Source organism: Convolutriloba macropyga, chromosome 6 (genome assembly GCF_964194025.1).
Source record: "Convolutriloba macropyga chromosome 6, txConMacr16.3, whole genome shotgun sequence".
NCBI classification, from domain to species: Eukaryota; Metazoa; Xenacoelomorpha; order Acoela; family Convolutidae; genus Convolutriloba; species Convolutriloba macropyga.
Window position 1 is genome coordinate 56,152,377 of NC_134473.1, and position 9,478 is coordinate 56,161,854.

A 9,478-nucleotide genomic window follows, 5' to 3' on the forward strand; every position below is an offset into this window, starting at 1 on the left:
GTACGTTCCCTGTGTTGTTGCTTACATTACCATTAAATTTAAGTATGCGCATTGAAAATAAAGTATGAGCAATACAAATTAAGTATGAACAATACATGTTGTGTTGAAATTTTGATGCCCTAACTTTTTGTTTAACTTGAAAGACTTGTATAATCTATCGGTAATGTGAGTGCTCGAATCAGTTTTAAGCAGTGAATTGTTTCCGTTCTTTATCTGCTAGTCATTATTGTTTCCAACGTGTCTGTGATAATTTGGAATAAATTATTAAAAATAGTAAAATTACGCCAGCTAGTCAGTGAGTTGTCGCTTCTCTTCTCTTCTTTTTAATGATGCTTGTAGTTGTTTCAGTTAGACAAATTATTATAAAGGTAGCTTAGATCTTCAGTATTCTAAATGTTATTATTCTTAATATTAGATGTGTATCAAACGTGACTAATTAATTTTTAATTGGTTAATTTTTGTCAATGGAGACAGCCGCCAAAAAGTTATGCATTTTTTTTCTTTTACTGCGTTCTTTAAAATTGCGGTGCAAAATGAATAGCCATATTGCGGCTCTCTTGTTTTTTTTCAGTTCAGAGGCAGAATTGATTTGGGATGCTCTCTTTTTACTCGAAGAGTAAAAACGGTGATCTATTTTAAGACACAAAGTTTTGATGGAGCTTTTTTTTCATTGAATGCATGAATTTTGTTGGAGAGCATTTAAAACGTGAAATGTTGCGCATGAACCATTTAGTAGGTTAAGTTGAAGAGCAATTATAGTTGTTTTTGCTCTATTCGCCTTTTTGGAGAGCGTGAGAAGAGTAGATAAGACGAATTTTTCATGAGTGGCATTTCGATTTTTGCTTTGTAGCTTTTTTACTGAACTATTTTTTACTATTTTTTTATTATATATTTTTACTGAGTATATTTTATTATTTTTTTACAGAATATATTTTACTGAGCTTTTTTACTATTTCACCAGACTGTTTTTCGACGTCTTACCAATTTTTGGTACTCACCAGGACTTATTGATTATTTTTTCGTTTGTACCTGTTATTTGATTACTTGCTCTGAAACGAAGTTTGTTGCAATTATATTAGTCCTGTTGGTCTTTTTTATACGATTTTTTGCTTGACCGATTTTTCGGCTGACCCATTTGAATTTTCGTACTCAAAAACAGAATAAACAAGTAGCGTCCAGCGGGCATTAAGTTTCATTAAAGGCCCTTAGCCGCTTTAAGTAGTCCTTCAAGCGCTTAGTATGATGAAGCTAAGCAGTTAGCGCTCGGAAGGCGTTAAGTACTCTTGGAGCCCTAAGACTTTCTGTACCCTAAGACTGCAATTCACCAAAACTCCTTTGAGGAGAGAATTTCATGTTGTGAAGGGTGTTCCTTAATCGTAAAATTTTGACCCCCCCAGTCACTCCCCCCCCCCACCCGCCATCAACGCTCCCATTGTCCACCCTCAATCAACTCGATTTGAATCCCCTCTCATCTAGCCTTCGCAATCTACCCCTCGTCGCTTGAACCCCCACCCCACACACACACACACATACATCCCCCTCTTAATGCACTCATGTCATCTCCTCTCCTAATGCTAGCATTCATAAGCCGCAGCTGGCAAATAACGAAGCCAACGGCTGCCCGGTCGCTTGAGAGCCATTCGCCCGACGTTAGTCGGTTATGTTTTAATTATTTGTATATCACTTATAGTGGAAAAAGAAGGGATAAACTAGTTAAGACAGAGCTCGGTAAGCCACGGTTCCGCTCTGTTCAATTTTCACTAGTTTCAAAGTGTATAGGTCATCGAAAATGCTAAGGGGGCTTAAATTATGGTGTAAAAGGCAATTTTGGCAGGGGCGGAGACGTCTTTTTTGCCTCCTCCCCTTAATCAATGAGGCTACATTTTGGTCAGCCCCATCCCAATAATTTATTCGAATTTAGTTGCGCAGATATTCATTTCGTCTTTATTGCAATTTTGTTTTTACTCTTTTGTTGCAGTTTTTTTTATCGTTTGCTTTTTATTATGCTACTTCTGGTACTACCCAATTTTCGTCTGATAATTTTTTGTCTGACATTTTTACTTTTCGTCCCCAGAAACGAGATTGAAATTTAAGGTGCAGAGGAATTTAAGTCGTTGTTTGAATGATCTAAGTTGCTCCCGTTCTGAAATAAAGTTCGGTGGTATGAGTAATTGTGAATGAGCGGAAAGCAAAGGCATTTCGGCTGACGGGTTAGGATGCCAGAGTTCCAACCTGAAGGTCAGTGGGGCAAACCCCTGTGGTGTCGTTTTTTTCGCGCATAAAACATTTCTAAGGTGCACTCCCTCTAAATTAAGTTACTCCGCCTGTCATTTGGGAGCAGTTCATCGGAGTTTAGTCTATTTATCTTTCTTGGTATCTTTATAACTGACTTTCTCTTGGTATTCATTTACTAGCAAGCTGTCTCCAATTAATCTCAAACTAGGTTTATTGCAAATATATTACCTCTCTGGTCTTTTCTCTGCGATTTTTCTCTTGACCAATTTTTCGTCTGACCATTTAACTTTTGTCCTCAAAATCGGGAAAAACAGGTTGCGCTCGGAGGGCACAAGTCCTCTTAGTGCCCTAAGCTTTTGTATACACTAAAATGCGATTCACCAAAACTGTTTTGAGAAGACAATTTCATGGTGTGGAGGGCGGATTTTTTGGACAGTCACCTCACCCCAAACCCACCCCCCCCCCATTACTTCCACCTCAACACTCCCATTGTCCAACCTCATCCACCTGTCCTCTACCCTCGACCCCCTCTCATTAGACTTCCCAACCGTTCCCCCATTGCTTCTCTCCAACGCCCCAAGCCTCAGCATCCCTAAGCCTCAGCTGGATACTACTCAAGCCAACCACTTGTCGGTGTTCTCAGAGCAATCGCCTGACGTTAGCCTGGTTTGTTGAACACTATTATTTCTATGTTTGCTTGCGGTGAGCTTAGCTGCTGGTAATAAAATTGGCAAAACATCAGCAAGATTTGTAAAGCTGTCTTCATTGCTCTCAAATGAAATCTGTAGCAGTTATTTTAACCCTGTTGTTTTTAATGCACTTCTGGTAGTATCGACGTTTTGTCTAATTATTTTTTTATCTGATTATTTCACTTTTTGTCCTCACCAGAAAAGGAGTAATTAGATAATGCGTTAACCAGTTGGTAATATGTTGGTGAGCAGTTCGTTTGGAGCTGTTATAGCTGAGAGATTAGCTATTTGAATGGTATCCGCGCTGCGAATACGTTGACTAATTTTTACAGTGGAATCGCGGGGCGAATCCGTTTTGAAGTGAACTTTGCCAAATTTACTGAATGGAATTGCTAAGCGAATCCAGGCTAAGTTTAGCTTTTGGATTTGAACAGCGTTTACCAAGGCACTTTGAATTCAGCAGATTAAGAAAGATTAAGATTAGTAAAATTTAAGTAGTGTTGACAATCTATGAAATAATTTAGTAGACTAGCGGGAATATCCATATATGGGAATAATAATAAGTCATCATATCCTTAGTTATAATATGTTTGATATAATTATTAAAATTAGAGGGTAATTTGTAAATTAGTACACATATGAGTTTCGATATATAATTATGTATCCATAGCTGTCACATTTCCCCATGACATGAAAAAAATTTAATGTTTTTACAATTTTTTTTAAAAGAACAACACTAAGTTAAATGTATGCATATTGATGCAATTGAGTTAACGAAAGAATGAAAATTGAGAATAACATAAACGTAGGATGGAAAAGCACCGCGAATGTTGAAATACACAAATGAAATTGTATAATTTTCTGGATCTGCAACGCGAATGCATATTGATAAATTTAAACACAAAGACGTTAGATATGCATAGGGATAATGTGAACTGGAACTGAGAAACGAATGCAACAAATAAATTATGAAACACAAACTAAAATTGGAGTTGCAGGGCGAATACATGAATGAATTGAAGCTTAAACATTTACTGACAGTTTGCAAAGTTTTACGAGTTTTCAATCACTAAATTTCATTTTCAGCATCCCATACTGACATTTCCTTTCCTTTTTCATACTCATAATAACAAATTCGAGGGTCAGGTGGTGATACATCTGTGATACAGATAGTTCTGTATATCTGGTCGTGGTGGAGATGGGATGCGATCGTGTTCTGCATTTTGGATTAATACCACCACTGACTCTCCGGTTGTCGAGTTTTTTTATTCCTGCTTTTTGGTTTTTCGTTCCCTTGTTCTAGAGGAACTTGTAGATGCCAATGAGCTTGTTGGGGAAATGTCCGCCTCCGAAAAACCATAAAATTGAGGCCGTTTACGTTTGCGACCTTCGCTTTGTATTTGTGGGGCGGGTACTGTTGAGGGGGCCAGGCTGTTCTTGTGGTGCTTGTTCCTTTTCATTGAGAGAGGCTGTAATTCGGCGGCGTTTAAGCTGAGGCTTGGAGGGTTTTCGAACTGTCAGAGCTCGAGTTACATTGGAGTTTACGGAGGAAACTACTGATGTTTCATCGAGTTTTCGATGGAGCATTTTGGTTTCCCCACGCTTATGCGTCTTTATGTCATTACTGTGTTTCGCTATTTTTTTCTCCCTGGTTTGCTCATAAGGGGTTGGCCGACCTTGTGCATATGTCCATAAATTCGTTGCCCGTTCCGCTTTAGTTCCGAATTTTGCAAGATCACTATCTCGAACTTTGAGAGGCGATCGTCCAGGCTCATTTAATATTGTTGTTTTCGGCGAGGATTTGTGACGTATGACCCGGGTTTGAGGACTTCATACAATCCGGCCAGTTGTTTCTTGGCCCCTTTTTATGAGGAAATTTTTGGGCGAGTTTGTCTTTCAGAGATGCCTCAGTCCTAGGGATAGGATTAGTTATTTTCGGGTGGATATTGAAGCGTGATTCCTTGTCAGTAGAATCGCGATAACGGCGACCTGCATCTTTTTGTGCCTGGCACATGGTCTTTTCAATTTCCAGATCACTTGTATCTGGATTGATTCACCCTGCATCATCAAGGAAGTCTTCCGCAGGAACAGTATCAGCATGTAAATAGTAGTTAATAATTTTTTCATAACTTATATTTAGACTTGAGGGAGCAGTACTAATATTCTTTAAAGGAGTATTTGTTGGACGACCAAAGTGAGCTTCGAATGGAGTTCTCTTTGTAGTTTTCTGTTTTCTTAAACGTAGTTCTGAAATAATTAATTTAATCGCAGCGGAAGTAGAAAATGTTTCTTTGCGTTCAGCTTGCATACAAGATAACCGCCTTTTTGTTGTTTGGATCATTCGCTCCACTAATCCAATAGCTCTATGATCGCCTACAGGAGCATCAAGAATGTTAATATTGTTTTCATTGCAATAATTTGTGACTTGTTTTCCTTCTAGACAGGTTGCTTGGTCTAAGCGTATCGTTCGTGGAATCCCATGATTATATGCATACTCACGCAGAAATTTAACTACATTAGCACTATTAGCTTTTTCGAAGATTTCAGCTGTAGGATATTTTGAATAGCGGTCAATACAAGTGAGAAAATAAATTTCTTTATCTTTTTCATTCAGTATCGGACCCCCGAAGTCAATTTGAATCTCGTCATTAGGTTCTTGACATACTTTATGTAGTTGCCATTTAGATTTAGGATGACAGGTTTGAGAATCTTACCGCTTTCTGTACAGGGAACACAATCAGAAGTTTTAGCTAGAATTTATCTATGCATTTATGGCCACCACGCATATTGGGATAACGATATCATCCCCCAACTACCAGGATGTGTCATGTGAATCGATTCGATTACGGCGTCTTTAATTGAGTTAGGGATCGCGACGCGTTCGTCAACACAAAGAGAACCTGACTTCACATGGAGATCCTTCCAGAAAGAATGGATGTACTGGCTGACTTCCTTGCATCTGGCCTCATCATCTTGTATCACACAGTCCCGGATTTTTTCGAGGACTGCGTCCTTGCTTGTAAGGACCGCGAGAAAAGACTTCGTGAATAGCTGTTTGAGGTTATTTTCAAAAATTTCTCCCCGGGAAAGCTCAATGTCCCTAGTTGTCGGCGATGAGGAAGTCTGGGTGTTGTTGACATTCGTATTCGTATTCGGTGTTGAATGGGGTTTGAAATGTTCGAGGGGACTCATTTGCAGACATTATGATGTGATTGATTTTGTTATCGGAATTATTTACTGAATTCAGTTTAGGGTTTGTGATTTGGATTTGTGGAGTGGATACAGTATTCATTTTGAGCAAGTGATTTGCGTGACAATTGAAGCTTAAAATGAATTTTGAGTTATAATTATTTACTTTTGCTTTAGTAGTGAATGAATTATTTCAGGAATGTGGAATATGTGCTTCGTGTTTGTTAAATTTGTGAGAGTTGACTCGCGTCATGTTTACAAGTAATTTGCGTTTGGAGTTATTGTGAAGCTTTTGGAATGAATTTGATTTGAGTTACTGAATAAAGTATAAATTGCTTCGCGAATGCGGGAAATTGTAGCTTCCATAATTTCCTCATCATATTGAGTGATGCCTTTTGCTTTCTGATTTGTTTGGCGCGAAATATAATCAACTAGTGCCATACGAGTGCCACGGATTTGTTCTATATTAAAACCAAAATGTAACAAACGATCAATCCACCTTGTTAATCGAATATTATATGATTTATTTGAACGATGAGATTTCAAAATTGAAAGGAGTGCTCTATGATCTGTCAAGACTTTAAAATCTTTTCCAAAAAGATAATATTTAAAATATTCGATGGTGCAAACCACGCCAAGTAATTCTAATTCATTAATGCTGTAGCGTTCTTCGTTGCTCTTAAGAAAACGAGATGCAAAAGCCAAATTTTTCCACCCTTCACAATCCAACTGTTCTAGTGCGGCGTCTAGACCTTGTCTAGATGCATCGCATTTGACTCACGTTTCCAGTGTTGGATTAAAATGATTATTTTCCGTAGCATTTGCAATTGTAGTTTTAATTTGTTCAAAATGAGTTTGATGATTTTCAGTCCAAATAAATTTTTCTTTTTTCTTTACTAAAGGTCGAAGATGGGGACAAATTTTTTGCCAGGTTGGGAATAAATTTGCTTAAATGATGAACACTACCTAGAAATGACCGTAGTTTTTGGAGCCGTGATTTCCGCTATAGCTGCTGTTTTTGATTCTATGGGCTTAACACCACTTTGGGAGAATGTAAAACTAAGCGAGTTTATCTGGTGTTTTGCAAAATGACATTTGCTCAGGTTTATTCTAAGGTTATCTGCATCGAGTTTTCGTAAGCAATTGTAAACGTATCTGATGTGCGATTCCTTGCTACCTTTACTGACTACAATTATGTCATCAAGAAAATAATATGTATTGATTAAACCAACTAATGTGTAATCCATTGCTTTTTGAAACTCCGCCGGCATATCTGCAAGACCGTAAAAACCAGTTTTAAAACGATACGTACCAGTAGAGTCACCACAAATGATATTAAAATTACCATGACGAGAAATATCCGGATGTAACTTTAGTTGGCTATATACATATTTTAAGTAATTCGTCGGAAAATAAACATTGTCACCGTGATTGGAATCGTTGATGTGTTGTGAAATAGAATCGATAAGACTATTTATATTCGGCATTTGATACATATTTTAATGAATTGCTTTATTCAAAACTTTTGAATTGAGAGCTAAATTAACAGATTTGTCTTTCTTAACTGTGATGACAATCGGAGAAATAAAATTTCTATCTGAGCGTTCGTTTAGCTTTTCAATATGTCCTTGATCTGATAGTTTTTTCAATTCATCAGATACTGTGTCCAACAAATTTATAGGGACACGACGACCTTTTTGATGTGTTGGAGTATAGTTTTTATGGAATTTTGAACGAAATGTATGTAATTTGGACTTACCAATTCTGGAGATTAAGTCAGGAAAATCAGTTGCAATCTGTTTTTTGATTGGACCTTGTTCGTGTTCTACCTGATTAACTGTCTTTGGACTATTACATTGTTGAATTGAAAGTCCGAGGGCAGGGAACAAATCTCTACCCAACAATGACCGGTGACCATCCATCACTACTTGAATTTCTATTGGATTCGCGTACCAATTGTTACTTCGCATTAACGTTTGGAGTATTCCAGGCGTTTGAATGAGTTCGTTGGAGAGTCTTCAATTGCTTGGGAGCCGCCTCGCGTATCCATTTTGAATTTGGGTCTTGGAAAGAATAAAAATTGCCAAGGTTTCATTTATTATCGTGCAAACGCTGCCCGAATCCACTAAAACATTTGTTGCTGTATTTCCAAATACCACAGGAAGGTCATTTGATTCTATAGGAGTTGTGGAATCCGCTGAAGATACTGATGCAACACAGTTTTCTTCATCCGATGAATAGTTAGATTCTAGATCGCGATCATAATTAGCCGAAATTTGATTAACATCATCAGTTTAATTATCTTCTTTTCCAACGTTATTGACAAACCTTCGGAAAGTGATTTTCGATACCACAATTATTGCATTTTTTCCACATGCAGGGCATTTGTTACCTTGTTCCGAAGTCCAACTAAGTCCACAAAAATGGCAAGTTGTAGGCTTCTTCCGGGCAGTGGAATTCATGTTTCAGTAGGGAGCAGCATTTGCGATGCGCTTCAGTTGTACTTAATTGACTGTGGAATTGCGTTCGGATTAACTAGCGTTCATTTTAAGTTGATTAAGAGTGCCCATTTCAATGTTTATTGCGATTGTCAAAGCTCTTTTTGAATATCTTTATTTTGCATGTTTGCAATAAGGACATCTCTAATGATGGTATCTCCCTTTTCTCCCAGATCACATTTTCGGAAAGTTCTCAAAGATGACCATAGAATTTTTCAATTGGTTCACCTTTTTGTTTTTTTTCGCTTTAAGAAGAGATCGGTCGAATTTTATATTGTGAATTCGGATGAAAGTTTTGTTTAAGATATCCTAGAGATTTTAAGTTGAAATTTTATCTAGATTAACAGCCGAATTTTTTGAATTGAAAACTCGTCGTCCTTCTGTTTCGAGGCTCAAATACATCAAAGATGATGCTTTTAGATCACAAACTTTCCAAAATTTTGTCTCCGCATAATACACCTACAGTTTCAAGACGTAAACAGTGATTCTTCCATGCCGTCTTTGCTTGTTCATTTCAAATGCGTCTCTCGTTCCGATTGTGCTGTAGGATTGTTAACAGCGTCTTCATAGGCGGGTTCGGGAGGTAGAACAACATGCTCCGGAGGGTCGGCAAGGAGGAGATCCACTACAATCCCTTCGCGGGCAACAATTGCCAATTTGAGTTGTGTCCTCCAGTTTTCCGATCGGAGAGGGGGCTCTAGAATTGTTTCTCCCAAAAGGGTTGAATTCTGAGTGGAGATTTGCCGCTGTCTTTTAGGCTGACTGCGCCATAATATAGCTGAGAGATTAGCTATTTGAATGGTATCCGCGCTGCGAATACGTTGACTAATTTATACAGTGGAATCGCGGGGCGAATCCGTTTTAAAG